At 49.6% G+C, this 12,214-nt stretch overlaps 1 pseudogene; it reads left to right on the top strand.

Moving 5' to 3' along the window:
* Nucleotides 1-11,371: 11,371 nt before the first annotated feature.
* Nucleotides 11,372-12,214, top strand: part of LOC147983703 (galactinol synthase 3 pseudogene) — a 34,915-nt pseudogene continuing 34,072 nt past the window's right edge.

Genomic DNA, 12,214 nt, shown 5'->3' on the forward strand with positions numbered 1-12,214 from the left:
GTTGATATCATTATATTGCTATGCTATCTTAAAGCATCTATATACTTGGTAAAGGGTGGAAGGCTCGGCCTCTCGCCTAGTGTTTTGTTCCACTCTTGCCGCCCTAGTTTCCGTCATATCGGTGTTATGTTCCCGGATTTTGCGTTCCTTACGCGGTTGGGTTATAATGGGAACCCCTTGATAGTTCGCCTTGATTAAAACTTTTCCAGCAATGTCCAACATTGGTTTTACCATTTGCCACCTAGCCTTTTCTTTCCCTTGGGTTCTGCAGACTCAAGGGTCATCTTATTTTAACCCCCCCGGGCCAGTGCTTCTCTGAGTGTTGGTCCAAACTAGAGCACCATGCGGGGCCGTCCCTCGGCAACTTGGGTTACGTTGGCTCCCGTACGCTTAGCTTATCCGATGTGCCCTGAGAACGAGATATGTGCAGCTCCTATCGGGATTTGTCGGCACAGCGGGTGGTGTTGCTGGTCTTGTTTTAACCTGTCGAAGTGTCTTGAGTTACCGAGATACCGAGTCTGATCGGAACGTCTTGGGAGGAGGTCTATTCCTTCGTTGACCGTGAGAGCTTGTCATGGGCTAAGTTGGGACTCCCCTGCAGGGATTGAACTTTCGAAAGCCGTGCCCGCGGTTATGGGCAGATGGGAATTTGTTAATGTCCGGTTGTAGATAACTTAAACCTTAATTAATTAAGATGAATCAACCGTGTGTGTTGCCGTGATGGCCTCTTCTCGGCGGAGTCCGGGAAGTGGACACGGTGTTGGAGTTATGCTTGCGCAGGCTGTTCCTCTAGTTTCTCGCTCGCGCTTTGCCTCCTCTTCTCGCTCTCTTTTGCGTATAAGTTAGCCACCACATATGCTAGTCGCTTGCTGCAGCTCCACATATATTTGCCTTATCCATTCCTATAAGCTCAAATAGTCTTGATCGCGAGGGTGCGAGATTGCTGAGTCCCTGTGGCTCACAGATACTATAACTCCAGATGCAGGTCCAGGCGATTCCGCTCCAGGTGATGAGTACGAGCTCAAGTGGGAGTTTGACGAGGACTCTCAGCGTTATTATGTCTCCTTTCCCGATGATCAGTAGTGGTGCCTAGTTGGGGTTGATTCAGGGCCTTGTCGCATGTTGGGTTCTTTTCTATTTTGGCGCCGTAGTCGGGCCATGAGTGATTGTATGATGGATGTTAATTATGTACTCTGATGTGACGTGGCGAGTGTAAGCCAACTATGTTATCTCCCCCTTTTATTATGTATTTCATGGGATGTTGTAATGATTGCCTGACTTGCGACATTGCTTTCAATGCGGTTATGTCTCTAAGTCGTGCCTCGACACGTGGGAGCTATAGCCGCATCGAGGGCGTTACACCCCCTGACGGTGTTTATGATGAAGATCTGTTCTAACATGTACAAGCTTGTTAGATAGTATTTTGGACATTTTGACTAGTATTTTGGACAAAGATGACTATAGTATTTTGGATTTTGGGGGCTGACTATAGTCTTTCGTGGCCTAAGTGTGCAAGTAGATTGGCCTAATTTATGTACTTCAAGGATTATGTAAGAACAGATTGTTGGTGCCAAATTTGAGTTACTAATGCTCAAAGTTCGTACATTGTTCAATTCATTTTGATTTTATTTTATAATTGATTGTATAATGAATGCCTCAGTTCAACTCTTCTTCAGTTCATGTTCGGTACTAAATTCTGCATATTAAACACTTTATTGATGTTATCTCTATTTTCATTTTATTGAATTTTGTATTCTAGAGTTGTCCAGTGTTAACTACTAACTGAATTTGCTGTTCGTGTGTAGTACAGACATGTCCTCGCTACTTCTGTCCAGGGCGCCCATGGCAGTCCGAGCGGGCAGGCGGACGGGTCGTCAGAACGTGCGGAGGCAGCCGCCAGAGGGTAGGCGGACGGAGCAGCCAGAGGTGGGCAGCCGTCGAGGTCGTTTCCTCATGTCCTGGAGGAGCAGCCGGAGCAGCTCGTCTCCCTTCCCCTCGACAACGGGACCAGCAGCTCGCCTCGCGTCATCATGCGTGGAACAGAGGAAGGGGACGCCAGCGAACCATGGACGGCGGCGGCGGACGGCCATCTCTTCCGTCGGCAGCGGCGGCGGGTGCCTCCGCCGCGGACCAACCTCGGGACACGCGGGTGATTCGGGAGCTCCTCCGCTCGATGGGGCTCGGCGAGGGCAAGTACGAGCCGCGCGTCGTGCATCGCCTGCGTGAGAAAGAGAAAGGATCAAGCGGACTGGTCCAATTTTAGGTTAACTTGCTGCAGTTCGTCGGATGGAGAGCGGATGGTGGATCGTGGGCCTCAGGGCACAGCGTGCCCTGCCTTGAGCGGGGCACGGGATCTCAATCCGACCCGCTCGGGTAGCCGAAATAGGCACGAAACTCTGGCTGATCCAGGGAGGGCACGGATGGCAGGCACACGTCCTACATATATAAACTCGGTACGCCGCCGTCCACGCTCATACAAGCAGAACCCATCCAACCCTAACCCGATCGATCTCAACGCCGAAAGTCTGGGCTCACCGCCGCCGTGATGGTCCACTCGAGCTGCCACGTCGTCGGGACGATAACGTCGCTGTTTCGCCGCTACTACAACCGCCGGCGCGGATACAAGCCGATCCCGCGGTGTGACGCGGAGGAGCAGCAAGCCGAAATGGTGCAGGGCGGGTGCAAAAGCGTGCTTTTCGAGTTTCGCCGCTACTACAACCGCCGGCGCGGCTACAAGCTGATCCCGCGTTGCGACGCGGAGGAGGAGGAGGAAGCCGAAAAGGCACAGGACGGGAGCAAAAGCGTGCTGTGCGAGGGGTGCAAGAAGGTGCTGGTGGAGTGCGAGGAAGAGCGGGATGGGGAGGGCCCGGAGGGGTGCGGCGACCGGCTCATGGCCCGGTGCTGGTTGGAGATGCGGAGCGGGACGAGCTTCGCCGGCTGGAAGGACTTGGCTGACGCGTCCTACATGTACACCCGAACCGGAAGCTGGAGAAAAGCGATACAGGCATACAGCGAGTTAGCCGCCTATTCTCTCAGGGTAAAATATCGTTTCAGTTATTTATTTTTTTGGAATCGGTGTTAATTACTCCTAGCTATTTTTGGACAGTTTCATATGATATCATGGTCGCCATACATTGATGCAGAGAGGAAGCGAGCTGAGCGCGGGGTCGGCGCTGCTCCGTTCGGCGAAATGCTACGCCGAGATCGAGGAGAAAAGCGAGGAGGACGTCGCCGCCATGAAGCTCGCGCTGGAGGAGGCCCTCGCGCTGTTCGTCAAGAACGGCGACCAGCGGCTGGCCGCCACCGCCTGCTCCGACCTGGCCGAGTTCCACCTGGACCGTAACGACCTCCCGGACGCGCTGCTCTTCTACGAGCGCCGCCGAGTACTACGGCACCGCCAACTGGCGCTTCAACCGCTTCTGCAGGTTCAGAGCTCAGCTTGTCACCTACCTGCTGGCCAACGAAGAGGCGCTTCGCGCCAATGGAGCGCTGCCCATTCGCGACTACAAAAGGAAGTGCGTCGGATACATGAAGCCCAGCGATCCTGATTGGCTTCTTCTGCTGGCCCAGATGCTCGGCACCAGCAGCGTAGCGCACGACTATCATCCTTCTTCTTGATTTAGTAGCCATCTACTATCATCTTTACAAGACTAGACTAGACTAGAATTGTGTGTATCAAATACGTAGTATGTGTATGACTTGCATATATTTGGACTTCGACATGTAATTAGAGAGTTACAAGTGTTTGAGCTGAACACATGTAAGTGTAATTCCCGGCTTATGATACTTAAAGGCTATATATGCGGGTACCCAAAATATATATACTAGAGGAAACTCACGTGCATATTGTGGACACGTGGTCGAATATTTTGTCAGATGGCTGACAGGTTAACTTTTTTTTTTCAGTTACATGATTAACATTTTTTTCATATACAAGGTTTTGAACATTTTCCTAACATGTGCTGAGCATGAATCCCCTACGCCTCGCGCCTAGGGTTTTTATCCTCTCGGGCGAACTGCCGCCCCTGAGTACTTTCACCCTCCGCAAAGTCTGATCGCCGTCTCCGTCAATCGTGCAGCGCCCCAACCACGCCAGGATGGCCTCACCCTCGGACGCCAACTCTGCCACCAGTGGAGGCGCATCGGCGGCCGCAACCCCCATCCTGGAAGATTTCTTCGATCAGTTAGATCTGAACGATGAGGAGTTCAATGATGTTGAGATTGATGAGGAGGATCCAGAAATCAGGGAGAGCGTTAGGTGGCTAGCCCTAGCTAGGGTTCACACCGACAAGAATTTCTCGCAGGCAGCCTTCTACAAGGATATGAGGGCGGCCTGGAATCCGGCGCAAAGGGTCAGATTTCGCCCGGTCGGACCCAACAGATTTGTTGTCCAAGCTTCCTGCCTGGGCGACTGGGAGCGGATGATGATGCAGGGCCCTTGGCTCTTCCGCAACATGGCGGTCTTGTTGTGTTCGTATGATGGTTTCACCAAGGCGGATGATGTGATTTTCGATCATATGCCCATCTGGCTACAAGTCCACAAACTACCTGATCCCTACTGCAAACAAGGTATTGTTGAGCGACTCCTTAAAGGGGCTGGAGAAATCCTAGAGATGCGTTTGAACGGCAACACCCGTGGAGACTATATTAGGGTTAGGGTAAACCATGATATCAAGCAGCCTCTGACAAAGTTTGTTAGCGTTGTCCGTGCGCAGGAGAGACAGGTTTATTTGGTGCGGTATGAGAAGTTGGCCCGTTTTTGCAGTTTCTGTGGTCGGATTGGACATGAGCACAAGGAGTGCGGATCCGGGGTTCATGAGAAGCAAAGTCTCAAGTTTGGCAACTGGCTATACGCTGACGGCCCCAGTCGGCCAAGGCCTGAGCAAACCCCCAGCAGGGCAGATAAATCTCGCCCGATGAGGAAGAACAGCAGCCCTAGTGCTTCCTTGGACCCTGGCCTCAAGGCTTTGGACCCCGATACGCTCGACACAGCAACAAGCCCGGTGAAGAACCTGGGTACAATCATGGATGTTGATAGGGATGTGAGGAAGAGATTGAATATGGATAGTGTGGGAGATGATACTCTGAACAAACCAAAAAGCAAGAAGGAGGTGCTGGCCATCACGGATGGCAGCGGTCAAGATCCAGGAGAGAATGCCTCGCCAACGAGCAGCTCTTCTGGCAGCAAACGTGTCAAGCTCACCAAGGATCATGCAACAACTCAGAGATCAGCGGCTTCCCTCGAGGAAGACCGCCGGATGCAATGAATGCCCTAGTTTGGAACTGCCGGGGGGAACCGCCGGACAGTTCGTGAGGTTTTGGCCCTCTCAAAAGCCAATAACCCCAAGCTTGTCTTCCTGTGCGAGACTAGGCAAGCTACTGTGAAAATAGAAAAGTTACGTTGGAGACTTGGTCTGAAAGGTTTTCATGGTGTGAGTAGTGATGGGAGGAGTGGGGGCTTAGCACTCTTCTGGGATGAGTCCCTCTCGATCACGGTGAATGATTCTTGTAATCGTTATATTGATGTCAGTGTGGTCGATGGTGGATCAGGCACATCTTGGCGGTGCACCTTTGTCTATGGAGAGCCCAGGGTGGAAAACCGCTATCGTATGTGGGAGCACATCTGCCGGCTTCGAGCTTTCTCGCGCGAGCCGTGGATGGTGTGCGGCGACTTCAATGAAGCTTTGTGGCAACATGAACATCTATCAAGGACAGAACGCTCGGAAGCTCAGATGGTGGCCTTCAGAGATTGTTTGGAGGTGTGTGAACTCGAAGACCTAGGCTTCTCGGGGATTCCGTTCACGTATAACAATGGCCAGGACTCTGACCGTAATGTTCGGGTGCGGTTGGATCCTGCTTGTGCTGATGAAGCCTGGCGGGATACGTTCCCGTTAGCAAGGGTGGTTCATTTGGCCACCTCATGTTCGGATCATTGCCCCCTGTTGATACACTTGGAGGGTTTGCAGGACCAGCAGCGTCGACCCTCCTCCTTGCGTTATGAAATTATGTGGGAATGTGATTCTGGCCTGCCTCAAGTGATTGCGGATGCATGGAACAAACACAAAACTACAGGCAGCATGGGGTCGGTGGCCAAGTCCCTCCGGGAGGTTTTAAAGGATATGAAAGAATGGAGTAAAAAGCAGTTTGGCAATGTGTTGAAGGATATTGAGAGGCTCCGCACACAACTGACAGACCTTCAGATGGCTGGAGCAGACCGTACTGCAGTCCGGGATAAAATGAACCAGCTCGATGAGCTCCTATACAGAGAGGAGATGCTATGGCTACAATGGTCGCGGATCACCTGGCTGAAGGAAGGTGAGCGCAACACCAAATATTTGCATCGCAGAGCGGTTTGGCGGGCCCGTAGGAACCTGATACAACGCCTACGGATGTAGGATGGAACGTGGTGCAGTGTTCCATCAGATATGGAGAGGATGGCTCACTCCTATTTTAAGGAGATCTTCACAAAAGATCCAACCCTATCCCCGAACGAGGTGTTGGATTGCATTGCTCCAAAAGTTACAGAGGAGATGAACATTATGTTATGCAGGCCTTATTCCGAAGAGGAGATCTCTAATGCTTTATTTCAGATCGGGCCCCTCAAAGCTCCAGGTTGCGATGGACTACCTGCTAGGTTTTTCCAACGGAATTGGGCTCTACTCAAAACTGAAATTGTTGCTGTAGTTCATGAGTTTTTTGCGTCTGGAGTTATGCCGGATGATGTTAACGATACGGCTATTGTGCTAATTCCTAAGGTTCCTCATCCCAAGGACCTGAAAGATTTTAGGCCAATAAGCTTGTGCAATGTTATATACAACATCATCTCAAAATGCATTGTCAACAGATTGCGGCCTATTCTCAATGATCTCATCTCTGAAAATCAGAGCGCCTTCATCCCGGGGAGGCTGATTTCTGATAACTCTATTATTGCGTTTGACTGTATTCATCATATCCAGTCAATAAGGAACAGTGCAGAGGATATTTGTGCCTACAAACTTGATCTCTCCAAGGCCTATGACAGGGTGGATTGGGTGTTCTTGGAAAAAGCCTTGGCCAAGTGGGGCTTCTCACCTGAATGGATTGCTCGGGTTATGGATTGGGTGTTTCGTCGGTGAAATACTCGGTAAAATTTAACGGGAAGCTGCTGGAATCCTTCTCTCCATCGAGGGGCCTCCGTCAAGGTGATCCTTTATCTCCTTTTCTCTTCTTATTTGTGGCTGATGCTCTCTCTGCGTTGGTGGAAAAGGCTGCAAGGGAGAATGGTCTTAGTGGAGTCAAGATCAGTAGAGGTGCTCCGGTGATTACACACCTATTATTTGCGGATGACTCCCTCCTATTTTTCCATGCTATAAATCAGCAGGCATTGTTAGTGAAAGGGGTGTTGAACACATTTGCGACGGCGACTGGACAACTCATAAACCCGTTGAAGTGTTCCATTCTTTTCTCAAGCCAGTGTCGTCCGGATGTTATTCAGGAGGTTAAACACACGCTGGATATCACCCTAGAAGCGTTCGAACCCAAGTACTTGGGCTTGCCGGTTCCAGAGGGGAGGATGCATAAAGGGAAATTTGAGACTCTCCAAGAGCGTTTGAGGAAAGTGCTTGTGGATTGGAGTGAACAGTACATGTCGTCGGGGAACAAGGAGATTCTTATTAAGTCAGTGGCACAGGCCATACCAGCATATGTAATGAGTGTCTTCAAACTCCCGGCTTCTGTTTGTGATGATCTTACAAGGATGATACGTCAGTATTGGTGGGGGTAGAGAACGGCAAGAAGAAGATGGCATGGATGAGCTGGGATAGGCTGCGTCTGCCTAAACCCATGGGGGGCATGGGGTTTAGGATATGAGGGCGTTTAACCAAGCGCTACTAGCTAAGCAAGCCTGGAGGCTCCTGGATAGACCAGATAGCCTATGTGCGCGGTTGATGAAGGCAAAATACTATCCTTCTGGTCAGCTTTTGGATACGGTGTTCCCGGGCTCTGGTTCTGAGGTATGGAAAGGTATTCTACATGGCCTTGCGTTGGTCAAGAAAGGCGTCATCTGGCGGGTCGGTAATGGCATGATGATCTGCACCTGGCGCGACCCTTGGCTGCCCCGGCCGTTTTCCTTCCGTCTGATAACTCCTAAGGGAAACTATCATTTTAACAGAGTCTCTGACTTTTTGGATGATAATGGTGCATGGAATCAGACTCGGCTGAGGGAGTTCTTTTGGCAAATGGATGTTGATCACATCCTGAAAATCAGAACTTCGCCTCGCCAACGTGAGGACTTTTTTGCCTGGTTCCCGGAAAAGAGTGGGGGGTTTACGGTGAGGAGTGCATACAAGCTGGCTACATATGATCACAATGTTATTACAGCAAATGGTGCCTCGAGTACTGCCCCAGATGGGAACCGGTCAGGATGGAACTACATCTGGAAGTCTAGGGTTCCTCAAAAAATGAAGATCAACGCATGGAGATGTGTGACAGGGACTTTGGCAACGCAGAGTTGCAAGGCATACAGACATCTGACGACACGATCAAGTTGTCAGATTTGTGGGGTGGAGGAGGAGGACTCATTTCATGCCTTGGTGACTTGCTCACATGCACGTTTGCTCTGGATTAACATGCGCTGCCGCTGGCCACTCCCGAAGGATGATTTCTTAATCCATGATGGGAGAGAATGGTTAACTACTTTACTGGCGAAGTGCTCGACCGATGTCCAGGACATGCTACTTATGTTTATTTGGCGGATTTGGCAGCTACGTAACGACCTGATCCATGGGAAGGAGTTCCCTCCTATTCGAGCCACCGTCGAATTCCTTGACAGTTACTACAAGTCCATTAAGCTGGCTGCATGCTACACTACGGAGGAGATCATTAAAGGAGAAATGTCAACCGGGGAGATGCCGATACCAGACCAAAAGGGCAGGGTCATATCGACTCCATGGCCGGCGCCTCAGCCAGGTAGGGTGGCTCTATCAGTTGATGGCTCGTTCCTGAAGGAGGATGGATCTGCTGCTGTTGGTATGGTGCTTAGAAATGACAAAGGAGATGTCCTAATGGCTGCATACCGTTTCATCTTCTATTGCAATGATCCGCTGGAAGCAGAACTACATGCGATCATGCAAGGTTTGGCCTTAGCACTACAACACTCTGACTTGCCGGTGGTGGTTCAGACGGACTCGTCTGAAGCTTTGTCTAGCTTGACAAATGATGCACTTCTTCGTTCGGCGTATGGACAGATCGTCATGGAGATCAAAGCACATCTTGGTACTAGGGAGTTTTTTCCTCAAAAGATCACTAGACTTCAAAATAGAGTTGCCGATCGGTTGGCTAAGTATAGCCGCACCGAGCGTGCCACGGCTGTCTGGCTGCGCTCGGTTCCACCTTGTATTGAGGACTTGTGGCCTCTCGACTGTAACTCTATAACTCTTTAATAAACTCCCTTTACCCTCGCAAAAAAAAACATGTGCTGAGCATTTTATCAACAACATATTTCTGAAAGTGTGTACAATTTTTTAAATGTACCCTATACTTTTTAGAATGGTACAAACATTTGTTTTATGAATTACGAAACATTTTTTACATTGTATAACCATATTTTTAAATGTCACATACACTTTTTTGAATCATGTGAGCATTTTTAAATGTAAAAAAGATCTTTGTTTGTCACTATCATCATTTTTTTAAAATTACGCTAATATTTATTTACACTGTGTTAACAATTTTCAAATTTATGGTTTTTAAATTCTTAAGTGCACTTAAATTTTGAAATGTATGTACTTGTAAAATGTAAAATGTCTTTGTTTATTGCCATAATCATTTTTTATAATTATGCTAATATTTATTTACACTGTGTTAAAAAAATTCAGATTTGTGGTTTTTAAATACTTTAAGTGCATTTAAGTTTTGAAATGTATGTACTTGGAATATTTTTTAAAATGTAAACAAAAGAGAAGAAAAAAGTATTAACCTGCAAAGCTACTTGGGCCGGTTCATTAGTTGGGAGGCGGCGGCGAGATGAGCTTGTGTCACGCTGCGGGCGAGACACATCGGCTCCTGTTGTTGCTGCAGGATACGCGAGGAGTCTTATTGCCGCACATGTCTAAACGCCCGGTCACGCCCACCACTAGGAACAAGAGAGTTGAGCGGTTGAGGAAAAAGACAGGAAGACACGAAAAGCATGATTGGTTTCCAAATGTTGGCATTGCCAAACATTTGTAATTGCAAGACTTGTCAAATATTAGCAACTTGATAACCGATCAATTAGTAGCTAATATTTGTCATGGTCTCAAATATTGGTATTCCGCATTGGAATCTATCTTGGCTGCCAAGTGCCAAGCACCGGACTGGGCTTTCACCGTCCAAATCTTTAGTTCAAGACTCGCTATTTCTCTCCATTGAAAACTGCTCGATGCTATTACTAACTCGACAGAGAGTGACCTCGCGTCGGCGGGGCAAAACGCGTACGTCTCTCTGCAGCCAGCCGTGTTGTTGTTTTCACGGCATAGGAGGTGTAATTAACTAACCGGCCACACCACGTACGTTATCCAGAAAAACGGTGACACCAACTGCTGCACCGGCCATGATCAAAAGCTTCCAGTTTAGTTCGTACAAAATGCTGGCTGGGATCTGGCCTAGCTCTTCCACGTACGCAGGCGCGGGGCGGACGGTTATCATTCACCTGCACAGTCCGAGTTAATCTTGATCATCATTCCGTAATCCTCATGAGCTGATAATATACCAGTGCACTAGCTGGTGTCCTTGTTTGATTTGACCGCACCATCATGTGCTGATTAGTTGATCTCGCGATCTGTCGATGGCTCCTTTGCATGTGCCACACCCGGAAAGGTAGCTGAACCACAAAAGGTTCCATCGACCTCCTCTGTCTGGTGTCTGCCGTAGAAACATTTTGTTGTGATGATGGATGCAGGGTGATTAGACACAAATGGAAGGCGTGGACAGATTTCACGGGACGCACCTCGCGAGGTCGGTTGAAGTAGCTAGACTCTGCATGGATTTTTCACCTTTTTTTAGTAAAACCGACATATGTCCTGGCTCCAGCTACAACGAGATATCTACGAGAAGAAGATAATGTTTGGTTCTTGTCACCTTATCCACCGAAACAAATCAGCCAACAATATCAAAGTGAGGGTGGCGCCACAAATCAAGGGATATTTTTGTAATGAAAATGGGGGCCATGGCCGTCTTCTTCGAGAAAAATCCGCACAAGAGTAAAAGGAAACTAGATGAAAGGGTCGAGAAAATAGTAGGAAAGTCCATCTCAGAGCGTTCCAGTCCAGACTTTTTTTACGCTTTCCATTTCGTCGCGGATGGCGCCTATATAAAGCGCCCAGCAGGCCCCACCATCAAGCATCAAACGCAAACACGCACGAGTCCACAACACACAACGAACCCATCTCATCCATTCTTTGAAGCAAGACAAGAGAGATCGAGCGAGCAATGGCTCCCATGCCCAAGCGAATCGTGGAGGACGAGCCGAAGAAGGCGGCGTACGTGACTTTCCTCGCCGGCTCCGGCGACTACTGGATGGGCGTGGTGGGCCTGGCCAAGGGCCTCCGCGCCGTCAACTCCGCCTACCCGCTCGTGGTGGCCGTGCTCCCCGACGTCCCCATGGATCACCGCCGCAAGCTGGTCGAACAGGGCTGCCTCGTCCGCGAGATCGTGCCCGTGTACCCGCCGGATAGCCAGACCCAGTTCGCCATGGCGTACTACGTCATCAACTACTCCAAGCTCCGCATCTGGGAGGTACGATACCTACTGACTAACCCTCTAGCTCTCTTCTTCCATCTTGGATCGATAGATGTTGACTGATTCACTACCGGAAAACGGGCATATGCCGACGGCCAAAGCTATGCCTACGGCTGCCGTCGGCCTAGTTCGAGATATGCCGACAGCCCAGTCCTGGCCGTCGGCTTAAACTGGTCGTCGGGTTACAATCAGTGGATGTATAGTGGGTTTTTTCGTCGGAATCAAGTAACAACAGAGTGGGTCGAGAAAACTAATGTGTTTTTGAAAAAGATATTCCGTAGTCCAATGAGGATGGTGCCAGAATGCCCGTGTGCCAGATGTAAGAGACGTATCCGCAGAGATAAGAGTGAGATGACTAAGCACCTTCGCACGCATGGATTTATGCCCAACTTTAATATGCCGATAAACTTTGCCCAGCAGGACCGTGGTAGGGAGGATGTGATACGACAACGCGTCGCTG

This window comes from Triticum urartu, chromosome 2A, assembly GCF_056163025.1.
Source record: "Triticum urartu cultivar PI428250 chromosome 2A, HENAU_Tu73, whole genome shotgun sequence".
NCBI classification, from domain to species: Eukaryota; Viridiplantae; Streptophyta; class Magnoliopsida; order Poales; family Poaceae; genus Triticum; species Triticum urartu.